This window comes from Pectinophora gossypiella, chromosome 15 (genome assembly GCF_024362695.1).
Source record: "Pectinophora gossypiella chromosome 15, ilPecGoss1.1, whole genome shotgun sequence".
NCBI lineage: Eukaryota > Metazoa > Arthropoda > Insecta > Lepidoptera > Gelechiidae > Pectinophora > Pectinophora gossypiella.
The window spans coordinates 10,992,731-11,010,842 of record NC_065418.1 but is presented as its reverse complement, the minus strand read 5'-3'; the positions used below and the strand labels follow the sequence as shown (position 1 = coordinate 11,010,842).

Here is an 18,112-nt window from a genome sequence, read left to right as displayed (position 1 = left end):
ATACAGGTTGTGAGATGCTACGGTAGTTTTAGGCAGTTGAGACGACTAAAGATATTTTTGAATTTGAATGCGATCCAAATTTAGCCAGAGTTCTTGATTCTTCTCTGTTCCATCTTCCTGTGGTCCGCTCCACTTACATAACAGGGGCCTTAGCTAAGTTGCGAACGATTACGAAAAGCGACAGTGTAATCAAAATTTTACGAGATTGACAATTCACCTTATGTTTGATGGAACCTATCACGGGGTCCACTTACCTAACCTCAAGATCGGACAGATCCGGTTTTTTTTACAGAAGCGACTGCTTGTCAGCTTTCCAACCCTGGAAGGGAATATCAGCCCAATACAGGTAAGGTCACTACCTCCGAGACGAATTTTTCGAGAATGTCGGTTTCACGCTGAGCACGCGATAATCATTTTTATGATTGGTTTAGGCCCGTGTTGGGATTCAAAACTGCGACCTCAAAGTGAGATTTCTTCCAACTGTAATGTCACGGCTTCAATACAATACAATTTGATTTACTCTTAAGTCCGTTTTATATTTATGACTTAAATAAATTAATTGTTAAAAATAATTCGTTGTTATGATATCGCCGTAACCGGCGGGGTCAACGGAGGTTATGACGTCACAATGTCCAATGTTATGCGGATAACAGGTCAAGATAACAAGAAGTTGACCTTCGCTTGAGTCACTAGTGGCTACATCTGTCGGTGACTGATTCCCTGAAATGGTTGTTGGTTTGTAAACATTGGAGCCACAGTACTACTTACTACATAGTGATTTAAGTGAGTAATCGTTACATGAGCCATGTCATGGGCCTTTGGCGGCTCAATAATAACCTTGACACCAGGGTTGATGAGGTTGGTAATTCACCTCACAACCCACACGATAGAAGAAGAGATATCTTTTGGGATACTTCTGCCGACGAGCAAGCTGGACACCTTTATAAGGAAGCATTTTTGGCCGAAGGGTGTTGTATACCAACGCTTCCAAGGTAGTCCGCCAACGTGCACCACCAAAAGAGCACAAGAAATGGCAACACAGTGTTTTAGTTTTATATTTTATTTTATGTATTATTACGTTAAGGTAGACATTGGCCCCGATTCCTGCAGAAACCTCCTAATTTTACTTTAAGTTATACCTATCATTTTCTTACCCCCCAAATGGAAAGGGACGGATGATTGACAGCTCTTAATTTTAGCAAGAATGAGTTAATGAATGAATAACGCGGGCGAATCAAAAAGATATCTCGCTGGTATGCAAACCGTTTGACGTGTGCTGTCAACTTAATTCTGTCGGGTTATTAGTCAATGCAAAATTTTAGTAGGGTTGTTATTGTTTTTTTTGCTTAAAATTGACGTGTGTTCCATAAATTTTATGCTTGTCGATTACCCGTCCCTTTCCTTTTCGACGGATAAGAAAATAAGAGATATAACTTAAAATAAAATTAGATGGTGTTTGTGCCCGATAAACAATGACATTGCTTATGTTTATACAAAAACACATAATTACGTATATTGTTTACTATATGCCCCGTAAATCAGATTTATAGCTCAGGGAAAAACGATACAGGATGCGGGGAAATCCAAATACTTATCAGACTCACAATGACATTAGGTACCTACTATTACACGAATAAATAAAAAGTGGCGCCACACGAAGAACGTGGCGTGAATTTATTAATAATGTATTATTAAATGGATTTAAATTATTAACTCTGTTTATTCGTAGTAACTCTGTCATACTTACACATTCATTGAGAATGTGTCCGTTTAACACAACAACGTAAATAATAATTAAATTGATATTATTGGTTATTAATGAATGTCTGTAGGGAGCGCTGGTAAATTATAATAAAACCCCACACAAATAATTGAATGAACTGTATTACTTAGGATATTAATTAAATTACAAGATCCAAACATTGAGACGCGTTGGCTTGCTCGCGCTAAAGATGTGACTGGTAGACTATTAGGTATGTCCCATACAATGTCTAATGGAGTAAATTAAATGTAAATCCGTTGGAATTATTTGACTTGACGAGCTCTCTCTCTCTCTCTCCTTAGCATTTATTACCTTATTATTATACCTTTACCCTTCTTAAAGAAGAAGGTAGTAACGCCTATAAGTTAAACAAAAATTTAGGTAGCTTTACTGGCTGCCATGGTTACGCGATGCCTCTCCCCCCCCCCCCTCAAATACCGCACTGAGATTTAGACCCAACTTCACATTCAAGGTAATTGTTCAAATTATACCCGGATACCTACCAGCGACTCTGCTGTAGAGCACTCTAGCACACGGTTCTTCATGTCATCCAAACTTCGTATGTAGAGTGCCTGCAAATTATTCTATCTCTGGGGAGTTTAAACGGCTACATCAAGCAAGTTATACCTTTCTGAATCTGTTGTCGTTATTTCTGTATCTTGTGTCCATAGTGCTATTTGACATTACTTGGCATTTACTACGCATTTACGCAAATGTCGAATAGCAATATTGCTTTTTAGATGAATTGCTTCTATGGGTTCTTTTTTACCCCCACTGTTTACCCAAATTTAAATATCTGGCAGATATACTTTCAGCCAGCGTTGAAGCGGGCCATAAATAATGATTAACCAACTTTGGACCACATTTGATTACGTATTAAGACGGATATGGCCATAACGAAGCATCTGCTGTCAATGACGTACCAAGTCGTGTATGGCACGTGGGAAGGTCCAGTGCCACGTGTCGAGGCCGCTTTCTGGTTTGGCAATAAACAACATGGCAACATGAAGCATAGCTACACAAACTCCCAGCAGAGCACAAGTTGGCAATCAGAGAAACACTTACGGCCGCTCTTGATTCTAAGTTCAAAAAAGTAGAAGTAAAACGGGTATGATATGTCGTACGGTTACTATTCAACCCCCCTCTGTAATCATCAAGGAACATCAGTAGCGACGACTTCCTTCAGCTGGAACCAAAAGCAAGGAATGATCTTAATTTAGGACAATCATATCAAATATACTTTATTGCACACATACAGGATATTAGTGACATCATAACCGAAAATTCCACTTGATATTAACTCAGAATCATGGTCAAAATCGTCCCCTCAGTATTCGTTACGATGTCACTAACACCCTGTCTATATACAACTAAAGTCAGGTGATTCAGTCAGCAATTTCCCCTGTATGACTCGTGGTACAACCGCCACGGGTCACGCAGACAATTTCCTGATCAAACCAGGAGGCAGTCTTAAAAGTGATTCTTGACAATGGTCCCACCATGAATCGAACTCGAAGACAACATGCCAGAGCGTTGTTGCAACCAAGTTGCAACCAGTGGTCGTAGTGGACATGTCATCTGACAACTGGGCCGAGCTGGTCTGCCCACTGGCCTTTTCCCTTCTTGCTTATTTTTTTGGTGTGACTTATTGTAGATTTGCCGCAGATGGCATTAACTACTTGACCGGACAAATGGGGAGCGCTGAGGGCTCTCACCCGGTAATCCCTTCTTGCAGCCACCATCCTGTGACGGCTTTGATGCACCGACCCTTCTCTCAACTAGCCATGTGAGTACACTAGCCATGTATACCCAGCCAAGTGGTGAATATCAGTAGCATAGCTGGCATAGCAATCTGCAATATGTCATGAAAAAAGCCAAATGTCCGGCCCATTTCCATTTGAAACTTCCACCTCTCCAAGAAGGCGACAATCATTAAAACTGTTTCTTAAATCACGAACTGGTTCAAAGCGGATTTCATGTTTATGCGTTCAAAACTATCAGATTAGATGCTAATAAGGTCGGGGTTTTTGTAAAAGTCCAACTATTTAGTTCCGGGCAGACGCAAATGAACGTTTTATATACCTGTTTCGTTATTCTGTGGCGTCGGTTTTATGATTTTATTACCATTCAAACTGGTTGGCGACGAAAACATGGTCTTTGAGAAATTCCTTCGGTTTTATTGAGTTATTTACAAGCTTACTAAAGACGTAATTCTGTTCAAAACAATAGATAATATTCGAGTTATCAGTTATCGTCGCTGCTTTTTACAAAAATCACTTAGAAATAGACATTATTTACATAATTTTCCGATGTCTTGTGATGTTTTCTCGGGAAAGTATCTCCCGAATACCTTAGAATGGACAATCCCTATAAATATACCTGCTATAAAGTTTTAAAGGTTTGTTTACTAGTTTTTTTTATTCAAAATTTTAAAATATTTATTTTTTCGAAATTGGTTTACATAGTCAGCGCTTTTTGAACGTCAAAAATTAAATTACCTAAGCTGTAAAACTACTACCACATCAGAATTTGTAACGCTGAGGGAAAGACGTGGCCAGAAAACTTCCCAGCACAGGGCCCTAGTCCTACTGTTTCATTTAAATATTATATATAAAGGATATATAAAGGATCAAGGCAGTCGCTTGACATTTAAATGTGGTATTTTTGAAGATAGCTCAGAAATAGTAATAGATTTGCATACGCATGCCGCGCGAAAAGAATGAAACCAACTTTTAGACCAGTCAATTATGTACCTAATGGGCAGCTGGTTATTTTCCGAAATATCAAGATCTTGGGCCTGCGAAATTATTATTTTTTATTGCTGGACTGGGAGCCAATAAAAAAACATAGCATAAATCTGACAGAAAGATTGTATCATTTGTAACATCATGGGCTGGCCATTTGTCAGTTTGTTGCTATATGATCCATCAGTCCTACAGGACTTCGTGGACCCTAACACCAGGTTTATGAAGTTGGTTATCCGTCTCACAACCCACACGATAGAAGAAGATGGAAATCAAAAAAATCGAGACACTTTCGAATATAACTCGAGTTCAATTTGTTTTTTGTTTATTTGAATTATATACATAATATAGTGATGCAAGAAACAAGCAACAAGTATTTTTATACCTCTACTGTATATGCCTCTACTATTCAATTATATTTTTGAATAATTATGTGCCTCGAGCAATAAGAAAATAGGTAATTATCACATTAAATCTGGACAGCGCCATCTATATTATTTTTGGGGAATGTAGTCTGGAAAGTCCCACTCCCACTCCCACTGCTGGACACAGGCCTCCCTTCAATCAACCGGAAAAACTCCATACACCTTAAACCAAAATTGTTGGTTTTCTTGCAACTTCCAGTATAAACTAAATTTATATCAAATGACAAAACAAACAAGTTCGTAGTATTACAAATTTGTTTAAATTATTAATTGATATTGATATAAAAAACCTACTTGGCATATCTATGTGGTCTTGTGGATCCACGCAGTTCATTGTTGACCAAGAGGTCAATGTCAATGTCGGAACCCACACGATAAAACATCAGACGATCGGATTTGGTATGCTATTTAAGTTCAGGGCGTGTTTTGTTTTTCAACAAAACAATATTGTTTTTCTCTTGTCGATAAGGTCTGATAGCAATACGATTATCTTCCAGATAAGTTGTCGGAAGGTATCAGCAAGTGTCAGGGACCTCTGGCTGCTCAATAATCCCTCCTTTATACCCGGTGGCCCCGACTGTTTGTCCCCGCTGGAAGATCCTCCTGAAACCGGGTTGGTTATCCACTACACAACCCACACTGAAACAATCAACCAACCGTTTATTTTAATTTTACAAGAGATGCGGTAAACCTCATCAATGGTATTGTCTTTGCGGGATGGAAGGTCAGACAGGCAGTCGCTTCTGTAAAAAACCGGACCTATCAAATCTTCAGGTCAGGTAAGGGGACCCTGTGAAAAAATGTGGAGATGATGATGAGTTAAACCTCATCAATAAAGAGAATTAGGCAATGTTTATGGCGCAATCAAAAGTTTATGTCACTGTTTTTAATAAAGGAAACTGAGGTTCATCAACAATCTCACAACCCACATGATAGAAGAAGAATAAAAAGACGTAACTACATATAATATAAATATCTGTGAGGCCTGATAAATATTAGTTATTATTAAGTATCCAAAAGCGGAACTACATCACAAAACACTATTATCTTATCATAAACCAGCCTGTTGGACTACCTTTCTAATTATAATAATATATTTTCAATATATGTTTTAAGTGCAATAAAGAGTTTTGTATTGTATTGTAAACCAGATCCTACCGTTTGTAAAACCCTGTTGTTGTAATCCCAATAAGGAGCCGCCTATTTTTCATCTCCTTGTTTTCTGACAATATCACTTAAATCCAAAACGAGAAATACCACAATAACACTTTGAATAAATTTATGCTACTTTAAAATACCTATGAGGAATTCCGTAGAACTCTGTCGCGGATTATGGCGCCAACAGAAAATTGGCGCCATCGCGAACTCTTTTTTATTCGTTTTATTTTACATGGCCATTTTTGTGGTCAATTTAAATTTTATCACGTTGTTTTGAATAGTTTGCGAATAGAATAGATGTGTGGCAATTTTAAATTTGTCTACGGTCAGCGAACGCGAGTGGTAATTACGAGTAATATTAAAATTCCGTTCAGAAATAGCTAATAGAAACAACATCGGGCTTGCCGGATGTCTGATGGATCTGAGGATCGAGAATTTCAATCACCTGTTTTGGTTTTTACTGATGAAATTCTTCTTCAGGTCACAAAAAAAGCTCATAAAAAGTTTGACAATTTTTGAAAATTTCGTGAATTTTCCTAAAATATCGGCCGGTACTTAATAGATGCATCTATCTATTTTTGACAGTGCATGAAAGATCTTCAAGATCTCATCCGGTATTGTTATTTAATACAAAGAACTAAATGCACAACGAGATTTCATCCAGGAATGGACTTCTTCTTTTTAGTGAACCATGCCTGAACAAATATCAACACAACATCGTGAGAAAACCCACATTCCCGAAAAATGCATTTTCGGAGGTATGTGACCTAAGCTGTATCGGGCTGGTTTTCCCTTCGCGGTTTGAAAGATCATACAAGCAGTCGCTTCTGTAAAAAACCGGACCTGTGAAATCTTCAGGTTACGTAATTGGACACCTGCAAAAAACGGGATAATGCTAGGGAGATGATAATGATGATGCCTGAAGAAATATGTTTACAGGTTAGAAAAGGCTCCTTTAAACTATAATTAATGGACATTTAAAGGCAAACTTGGTCTATTCTCGACCGCTTGTCTTAATCATATTACTAAGTAAAAGGTCAATTCAATTTTAGAAATAAGTACATTTCTAATGGAGTCAACTCCTAAATTTAACTCGGTAGCATTTCTCTCTTTTACGGTTGCTAAAGAGTAGTTAGGCCCCCGGGAATTCTGGTGGTTATGTTACTGTCTATTTTGGCATCACACGGAAATATTGCCAAGTTGGTAACTCATACAGAATTGTTATTATAAAACAACCTTAGATTTGGACCTTAACATACCAAATAATACACAAGTATCATAAATCATTCGCTAAACAAATGAAGGGAACAACCATGAAGGTTACTCATGATAAATGAATAAAACTGTTGATTTTTGACTGATAACTTCCGAGATTGATCTATGGAATGTTTGTCAAAAACCACTTGGTTTGAAAACATTTATTTGTTTACAATATGTTATTGTGTAATGTTTGTTTACTGTGATTTTGGAAGGTCACGCAAATCCTGTTTTGTTGATAATATTATGTAGGTATTTAGTAGATAAGTACCTATTTTGTTATCATCACCCGTATAGAGGGGTATTTGTAAAGAAAAATTTTAACGATAAATAGAAGAAGAATTTTGAATATGTGGTGGTGAATTGAGTGGCCTAAATATACATCAACAACACATGACTAGTTGCTATAATGCCAGTATGAGTTATTAATGTAATATTGTATGGTATGATAGAAAGAGGAACAAAAAATATGCTGCGAAAAGTGTATTCCTTTTTTAAAACTAAACTACAATATTACATTATTTTCATACAAATAAGCGAGAAGGAAAAGTGTATGAAAATTGATTACTTACTTCCCACTTTTTCCTTTTTCTGTTTGTGGAAGAAGAAATAAATATTTTTATTTTCGAAAACATGTCAAAACACGAAATGTTTTGATATCCAAGCATGCATTTGTTGTGAGGGTGGCGTAACGTGGCTGTATATAAAAAAAAAAAGAAAACAGAATAGAAAATAAAATGCGCGCAACTCGCCATCATGTTTCATATTGAATATTGAATACAAAAAAAAATACACAAAGTCTACCACCGAAAAATAATAATGGTGTACCATCACCTTTAGATTAACATGTTTTAAGGGGCCTCTAAAGTTGACTTCGGCCCCACGCACACCTTCCAAAGGTCTGGAACTCTAGTCCCGACATATGGAACGAAGAGTTCCAATAATAATAAATAATAATTTATTTCAGACGAAACCATGTAGTAATAATGTCCACCGACAAAATTGGTATGAAGGACATTATGTACCGAGATATGATGACATTTAAACTTAGAGATAAAATTATCCATTTACCTACTTAGATCTCTGAAGGTCAATCGAAACAAACTTAATACGAATGATAGGTTACATTCACAAACAATTCTCGTTATTTACTCAATTAAATATTATTGCTGTTTTAGTGTCAGATGATAAAAATAATTAAATGTCAGTTTAAATATCGGACATGATCATGAACCCTGTTTTTCTAGGCGGAGAATATGCCCGGATGGCTCAAGGTTATAATAACCTGGGGGTTAAAAACGCCACATCAATACAATTCAGGCTTTTTGGCGGGAAACGGGAACGGGACAGTTGCTTTCTTCATTGAATAATCTAAATAATTAATACGAAGTGGTGTTTTGTGGTTAATGATCGCATTAAGTTAGTCGGAAGACATTCACGAGTGTTATTATATTGGAGTATTCAATAAACAAAGTGTATCTGCCTATTTTCGCTTCGTGTCAGGAAGCCGCTTCATAACTCAAAAGTTTATGCGGACTTTTGAGTTAATTCGTTTGGGGTTCGGAGTAGGAGTCTACTCCGAGGGTGGGGGCTTAGGTTTCATCATCATCACCTTTCATCATTTCATTAATCATCAAGAAAAAAAATACGTCAGACATGGCTGTATGGGCATAGTTCCCTTTGCCTTACCCTTCGGGGAAAACAAAAACAAAAAAAAAAATCAATACAATTCATCTAAATAAGCAATATTGCCATTTGACATTTGTTTGCATTGCGCACTTACTTTTATATTCGCAAACGTCAAATGTTTCGATGACGCCTTTTTTACCCCCTGATATCCTCTGTAGCTCATTGATCAACTGAAATCTGTCAATAAACAAAAACAAATTATTTCGAGTTTAGAACAAAAGCAATGTAAAATAAACATAACATGATATAAAGAGCCTATATACGTCCCACTGCTGGGCACAGGCCTCCTCTCAATCAACCGGAGGGCGAAGGGAGGGAGGGTACCCACGCTAGTTGCGGGTAGGTGGAGGTGTTTTTTACGGCTAGTAGCCAGGATCAACGGCTTAGCGTGCCCTCCGAAACAAGACAATCAGATGATTCAAGCTTACAATGTCCTTAGTCCTCACCAAACAAAGGACAGATGAAAAAAAAAACCTATGTGTGCGTCAAGCTAGCGGCCTCAAAAAAAAAATGGGCACGAAAAAATAATTTGACCATACCAAAAAATAGTACTCTTATTGAAAAAAATAGTACCTGTTGTAAAAAAAATAGTACCATCACGGTTCTGGATTTATAGCCATGTTTTATTGCACTTGCTAGCTTGACGGTGAGCGAAATTTGGCGAGAGTTAACGACAAGGTCTTTCGCTTGGATTTAAACGCCAAAAAATAGTACCAAAATAGTACTCACCCCCTGCAAAATACCGAAATGAGTACTTCAACGGTTCCAAAGTTATAAAGGCAGTTCTTTGATCCCGCTAGCTTGACGTTTTGAAAATACCTATTATCTAGGGAACGCTTGCATACTTCAGTTTGTAACTAATGTCAATAAACTCGTATGAAATAGTACTCCCTACCATCATAATTTGGACCTGATTCTCTTTGTAGAAATATGTCAAAAAGTCATTATAACCTATGTCATACATTTATCAAGACAGGTACCGTCGCGAACAAAATTATTACACATGCTCAAGAAGGATGTTGTCAGATTTTAGTATTTTTTCCCCATTTTTGGGTAAAAAAGTGTTTCTTTCTGTGTACTATTGTGTACAAATAAATAAATAAATAAAAATGGTGAAGTGCCAGGGTTGTCAGATGAAAGTATTATCATTGTTGAAACTCTTTGAGTTATTCTACAAATACTGCAAATTGTTTATTAACAAACACTTCGATCCGTAACAAATTGAACATGAAGGTATAAATTATAAAATAAAACAGTAGATTAAAAATGAATTATGATGTATTAAAATCACAGATTGTTTTCAATAAGAACTAGACCCATGCAGCCATTTTCTATTAAAATTAGTGCATATGGGTGTATGAAATAGCATTTTTTTGTAATAGCAACACTCTGAAGTGCAAAGAAATGGTAGGGTAGACCTCCAAAATGGCAATACTGGCGATGGCAATACTTACGAATAAATTGTGAGGTTATGTAATTGTCTAAGTGACTGTATCAACAACAAATGTATGGCATAGGTTATGATGATTTTTTAACATATTTCTACAAAGGGAATCGGATCAAAATTATGATGGTAGGAAGTACTATTTCATACGAGTTTATTGATATTAGTTACATACCCCTTTACAACCGGACGATCGAAAGTTTGCGGCGACTCATAAAATTTATATCAGTTCATTAATAGGACTTATTGAACACAGGAAAAATAATAAAAAAAATCAGGAGTATGCTGGTCTTCAGCAATCAGACCCTCACGATCGTGAGGTTCAGGAAATAAAGTTAAGTGGCACGTAAATGAGGGTTATATTTTACTTAAACGTTTGGTTATATTATCGGGAAATAAAACAAGTAAATTAACTCAAATCTAAACTTTTGGTATTTATTCAACTTACAAGCAAAAGAAAACATAAGAAAAGATATTTTAACTAGTAATATTTAGGAACTTAGTCAGATTACATCAGTCAAGAAATTTCTTTACTAAAATAAGAACGTAATGTAGATGTAGTTATTACATAGTAAACAATCTAATTATTTTTTATGATAATGTACAAAACAATCTTTAACACGAGAAAGACACAAATATACAGGGTGTTAGTGGCATCGTAACGAAAACTTTGAGGGATGATTCAGGCCATGATTCTAAGTTTATCTCAAGTAGAATTTTCCGTCGCAAAGGTATGGAACTGAATTTAATTAAAAAAAATACAATTTTCATGAATTTTCCGGCAAGAAATACACTAATATCAACTCAGAATCATGGTCTTCATCATCCCCCTCGGTACGGTCGTTTGCTACGGTGTCACTAACACCCATACCTACTTGTATGGCTACCTGTATGTACTTGTACGGGGTGTAAGTGACACCGTAACGAATACTAAGGAGGATGATTCAGCTCATTAGTTTGAATTAATATCAAGTGGAATTTTCGGTCGTAAAAGTATACAATTAAAAATAAAAAAAAAACTAAATAAAATCATGAATTTTGCGACGGAAATTTTGATCGGCCACGTACAGATCGGCTTTGTCGTGACCGTGAAGCCGTAGGACTACCAGTAGGTGAGTCAAGTGGTGGCGGAGATGGTGGAGGCAATCGTGACGGTGAGGCAAGCGGCTCTTTTACTGTGTCCTCGGCTGATAATTCCTCGTCATCACTGTTTTCTAAGTAATCGAACACCTGAGGCACAAATTCTGCATTTTCGTCATCCAAATCTTCGATTTCTGATAAGGTTCCATCTCCGAGAATGTCTTGTATACTTGGTCTGGCAAAGGAATCCCTAAAATAAGAAAAATAAGCCATAATTGAAGCAATATCAAGCAAAAATTTTGATTGAACCCCAAAATCTTTTTTGTTAGCGACAACCGGTATAACACGATCGTGCGTGTCAACATTTCGAATATTGCTGTGCAAAACCTATTAAATACATTCAATAAATATAAATTCATATAGGTAAATAGATCAATATTCTACCAATATAAATAAAAAACTATAGTGAAATTCATCAAAACCAGTAAAAAAAATACGTAGTTACCTGAGCGGGTACGACGATCAAAAAATGCAGCCATCCCTCCGGCAGGTTTTGGACGACTGGCGAAACCAAACGTGTACCGACATGTTCAAAGTATTTTTTTCTATACTCTAGAATACCCGCACGATCAATCGGCGCCGGTTGCGTCCGCTAAAGGTAATTTAAATTCAGCCTAGAATTTTTCAAACTTTAACAAACTTAACCCGCACGATCGTATAGGCTCGGGTGTAAAGGGATACTGAAGTATGCAAGCGTTCCCCAGATAATAGGTATTTTCAAAACGTCAAGCTAGCGGGATCAAAGAACTGCCTTTATAACTTTGGAACCGTTGAAGTACTCATTTCGGTATTTTGCAGGGGGTGAGTACTATTTTGGTACTATTTTTTGGCGTTTAAATCAAAGCGAAAGACCTTGTCGTTAACTCTCGCCAAATTTCGCTCACCGTCAAGCTAGCAAGTGCAATAAAACATGGCTATAAATCCAGAACCGTGATGGTACTATTTTTTTTACAACAGGTACTATTTTTTTCAATAAGAGTACAATTTTTTGGTATGGTCAAATTATTTTTTCGTGCCCATTTTTTTTTTTAGGCAGTATTATTCTCATCAAAATAAATAGAAGCTATATAGGTAACAACGTAACGGACATAATGTGATCCAAATATCAAGCAACAATTATTTTTATATATGCTTCTGCCATAACATTGTATTTTTGAATAAATTATGTACCCGAGTAATGAGAAAATAGGTAATTATCACGTTAAACCTCGACAGAGCTATCTATATTATTTTTGGGGATGCATTCTCATTGGTACAAATGAATATTATGATAACAATCACTTAATTAGTAGCGGTGTTATATTTTGGTACCATGGTTTATAGACTTTGAGAGATTTTGCGTCACTTTGCAAAAAAACTCTTCAACAGTGCAATCTAATATGAAAACAAATAAATAAGTCACAGTAATAGCGTTTTTTGTCCCGTATATAACACAACAAAATTCGTGTATAAATTGTGTGATGTTTGGCTCTAGTACGTGAAATATATTGTTATCTAGTTGCTACTAGCAAGTTATGGCAACGTTGTTATGTACAAAAAGTTATGTATAAGTATAATGTTATGGGATGTAAGTATAATCGACTGAGTCACTGTAAATAAAAGTGTATTTTCAAATATTATTGTTATTGTTATAAAAAAAAAATACAAAAATATATTATTTTTACAGTTGTATTGTATGGTATAATTATTTTTTATTGAATATTGTACATTACATCGGAATATATGGAAGTAAATGATAAAGAATAATGTTAAAACCTGTATACATTAGTAAGTAAGCCGACGTATATAGTGTATATAATATTTTTGTATGATTATATTAAAAAATATATTTGGTGACGTTATTTTTGATTTTATTTTTGTGTACAGTGTGAGAAAAGCCAGGGGTATAGCAGATACCTGCTATTAGTCAGTCTTGAGTCTAACCTAATCTGAAGCTTATATTCTAAGAAAGATTTGATTGCTTTTCATTCTAATTTCTCGTCTTAGAACCGGACGCCATGAAAGTGATACAATAAGGCATTTCTTTAACACGAGATACGAGTGTGACTTGGTCTACTTCCATCATGTGGGTTATGAGGTGGATTACCAACCTCATCAACCCGACGATGTAGCCGAGGTTAGCGGCCAACTGGGCACCCTACCTCTTGGCCTGTTACCTTAAGTTTTGTACCGGGTGCGGTGAGACCCCATTTGTCCGGCTATGTAGTTAATGCCATCTGCGGCAAATCTACCATAAGTCATATAAAAAAAAAGTTTCCCCATGTCGCGATGATCTTCTCCTATCGTGCGGGTTGTGAGGGGAACTACCAACCTCATCAACCCGTCAGGGTTAATATTGAGCCGTCAAGGGCCGTGAAATGGCTCATGAAACCACTACGTACTTATATTAGTAAGTAGTAACCAGGACCAACGGCTTAACGTGCCTTCCGAAGCACGGATCATCATACTTTCAGACAATCAGGTGAACAGCCTATAAAGTCCTAACCAGATCAGGGTCACGAAGTGTTTTTGTGATATGTCTCCACAACAAAAAATAAAAGTTGAACCTCCGGATAAATAGATGAAACTCGAACAAAGTATACCTACTACCTATAAATATTTACTCTAAACGAGGTCCTTTATTCCGCACGCTCCTGCAGATGATCGGGCCGTCAGTGCGTTGCATTTTTAAATTAAACTTGTTATTACTTATTATTTATTTTTGTGACCTAACCTGTATTGGGCTGGTTTTCCCTTCGCGGGTTGGAAGGTCAGACAGGGAGTCGCTTCTGTAAAAAACCGGACCTGTCAAATCTTCAGGTTATGTAAGCGGACCCTGTGGAAAACGGGATAATGCTAGGGGAGATGATTTTTTTTTGGTTTATTTTGCTTAGGTACTTTAATGTATTGTCTGTCTGTCAGTCTGTGTCAGTGTGTGTAAGTTTTGGGCCGATACTATTTAGTTTGCCATCGACACGATAAGAAGAAGATTCTGTGTCTGTGGTGTCCGAAAATAATAAATGTTTCTGTCTTTCTTTCTTTAAATAAATCTATTTTAATATACTTAGAGAAAATTACTATGATACTTATATCAATACCTATAACAAAGTTGGCATATCGGAGCTCGATTTATGGTCAAGCTATACATAGAAATGACTATTAGTAAGCAATTAAAACCTTAGATCATCAACTAAGTGCGTCAGAGCCACGACAGAGTTCAATGATTCAACAGTACCTAAAAAGGTAATCACTGTTTATTTATCTCTTACCTAATATGACGAGAAAGAGGTGTGAATTGGGAATTTTGACGAATGACGAAATTTGCCGGTTTAGGAAACTAAAATAGAACTTCACGGAGTGAGTGGGCAAGACAGTCACTAAGGAATAGGTGACATTTTTTTTTTATTTATTAAAAAATATAAGAAACCATAATCGTTAACTTTCAGCAGTGTTGCATATGAGCTAGTGAATATTTTTTGTAACGTAAATTAACAACGATTTTATAGAAAGGTGTGCGTCAAGCTAGCGGCCTCAAAAAAAAAATGGGCACGAAAAAATAATTTGACCATACCAAAAAATAGTACTCTTATTGAAAAAAATAGTACCTGTTGTAAAAAAATTAGTACCATCACGGTTCTGGATTTATAGCCATGTTTTATTGCACTTGCTAGCTTGACGGTGAGCGAAATTTGGCGAGAGTTAACGACAAGGTCTTTCGCTTGGATTTAAACGCCAAAAAATAGTACCAAAATAGTACTCACCCCCTGCAAAATACCGAAATGAGTACTTCAACGGTTCCAAAGTTATAAAGGCAGTTCTTTGATCCCGCTAGCTTGACGTTTTGAAAATACCTATTATCTAGGGAACGCTTGCATACTTCAGTTTGTAACTAATGTCAATAAACTCGTATGAAATAGTACTCCCTACCATCATAATTTGGACCTGATTCTCTTTGTAGAAATATGTCAAAAAGTCATTATAACCTATGTCATACATTTATCAAGACAGGTACCGTCGCGAACAAAATTATTACACATGCTCAAGAAGGATGTTGTCAGATTTTAGTATTTTTTCCCCATTTTTGGGTAAAAAAGTGTTTCTTTCTGTGTACTATTGTGTACAAATAAATAAATAAATAAAAATGGTGAAGTGCCAGGGTTGTCAGATGAAAGTATTATCATTGTTGAAACTCTTTGAGTTATTCTACAAATACTGCAAATTGTTTATTAACAAACACTTCGATCCGTAACAAATTGAACATGAAGGTATAAATTATAAAATAAAACAGTAGATTAAAAATGAATTATGATGTATTAAAATCACAGATTGTTTTCAATAAGAACTAGACCCATGCAGCCATTTTCTATTAAAATTAGTGCATATGGGTGTATGAAATAGCATTTTTTTGTAATAGCAACACTCTGAAGTGCAAAGAAATGGTAGGGTAGACCTCCAAAATGGCAATACTGGCGATGGCAATACTTACGAATAAATTGTGAGGTTATGTAATTGTCTAAGTGACTGTATCAACAACAAATGTATGGCATAGGTTATGATGATTTTTTAACATATTTCTACAAAGGGAATCGGATCAAAATTATGATGGTAGGAAGTACTATTTCATACGAGTTTATTGATATTAGTTACATACTGAAGTATGCAAGCGTTCCCCAGATAATAGGTATTTTCAAAACGTCAAGCTAGCGGGATCAAAGAACTGCCTTTATAACTTTGGAACCGTTGAAGTACTCATTTCGGTATTTTGCAGGGGGTGAGTACTATTTTGGTACTATTTTTTGGCGTTTAAATCAAAGCGAAAGACCTTGTCGTTAACTCTCGCCAAATTTCGCTCACCGTCAAGCTAGCAAGTGCAATAAAACATGGCTATAAATCCAGAACCGTGATGGTACTAATTTTTTTACAACAGGTACTATTTTTTTCAATAAGAGTACTATTTTTTGGTATGGTCAAATTATTTTTTCGTGCCCATTTTTTTTTTGAGGCCGCTAGCTTGACGCACACCTTTCTATAAAATCGTTGTTAATTTACGTTACAAAAAATATTCACTAGCTCATATGCAACACTGCTGAAAGTTAACGATTATGGTTTCTTATATTTTTTAATAAATAAAAAAAAATGTCACCTATTCCTTAGTGACTGTCTTGCCCACTCACTCCGTGAAGTTCTATTTTAGTTTCCTAAACCGGCAAATTTCGTCATTCGTCAAAATTCCCAATTCACACCTCTTTCTCGTCATATTAGGTAAGAGATAAATAAACAGTGATTACCTTTTTAGGTACTGTTGAATCATTGAACTCTGTCGTGGCTCTGACGCACTTAGTTGATGATCTAAGGTTTTAATTGCTTACTAATAGTCATTTCTATGTATAGCTTGACCATAAATCGAGCTACGATATGCCAACTTTGTTATAGGTATTGATATAAGTATCATAGTAATTTTCTCTAAGTATATTAAAATAGATTTATTTAAAGAAAGAAAGACAGAAACATTTATTATTTTCGGACACCACAGACACAGAATCTTCTTCTTATCGTGTCGATGGCAAACTAAATAGTATCGGCCCAAAACTTACACACACTGACTCAGACTGACAGACAGACAATACATTAAAGTACCTAAGCAAAATAAACCAAAAAAAAAATCATCTCCCCTAGCATTATCCCGTTTTCCACAGGATCCGCTTACCTAACCTGAAGATTTGACAGGTCCTGTTTTTTACAGAAGCGACTCCCTGTCTGACCTTCCAACCCGCGAAGGGAAAACCAGCCCAATACAGGTTAGGTCACAAAAATAAATAATAAGTAATAACAAATTTAATTTAAAAATGCAACGCACTGACGGCCCGATCATCTGCAGGAGCGTGCGGAATAAAGGACCTCGTTTAGAGTACTTAAATATTTATAGGTAGTAGGTATACTTTGTTCGAGTTTCATCTATTTATCCGGAGGTTCAACTTTTAGTTTTTGTTGTGGAGACATATCACAAAAACACTTCGTGACCCTGATCTGGTTAGGACTTTATAGGCTGTTCACCTGATTGTCTGAAAGTATGATGATCCGTGCTTCGGAAGGCACGTTAAGCCGTTGGTCCTGGTTACTACTTACTAATATAAGTACGTAGTGGTTACATGAGCCAATTCACGGCCCTTGACGGATCAATATTAACCCTGACGGGTTGATGAGGTTGGTAGTTCCCCTCACAACCCGCACGATAGGAGAAGATCATTGCGACATGGGGAAACTTTTTTTTTTATATAACTTATGGTAGATTTGCCGCAGATGGCATTAACTACTTAGCCGGACAAATGGGGTCTCACCGCACCCGGTACAAAACTTAAGGTAACAGGCCAAGAGGTAGAGTGCCCAGTTGGCCGCTAACCTCGGCTACATCGTCGGGTTGATGAGGTTGGTAATCCACCTCATAACCCACATGATGGAAGTAGATCAAGACACACTAGTGTCTCGTGTTAAAGAAATGCCTTATTATGTATCA

At 36.4% G+C, this 18,112-nt stretch overlaps 2 long non-coding RNA genes across 2 annotated transcripts; one reads left to right on the top strand and one right to left on the bottom strand.

Annotated features, from left to right (window-relative positions):
• Positions 1-1,866: 1,866 nt before the first annotated feature.
• On the bottom strand, positions 1,867-3,832 carry LOC126373409 (uncharacterized). The gene is made up of 2 exons (XR_007567310.1): positions 3,478-3,832; positions 1,867-2,948 (listed from the first exon to the last, which is right to left on the bottom strand). It is a non-coding gene; the product is annotated as an uncharacterized LOC126373409 (long non-coding RNA).
• Positions 3,833-3,844: 12 nt separating this feature from the next.
• On the top strand, positions 3,845-16,617 carry LOC126373403 (uncharacterized). The gene is made up of 3 exons (XR_007567304.1): positions 3,845-4,160; positions 5,429-12,576; positions 16,526-16,617. It is a non-coding gene; the product is annotated as an uncharacterized LOC126373403 (long non-coding RNA).
• The last annotated feature ends 1,495 nt before the right edge of the window (positions 16,618-18,112 follow it).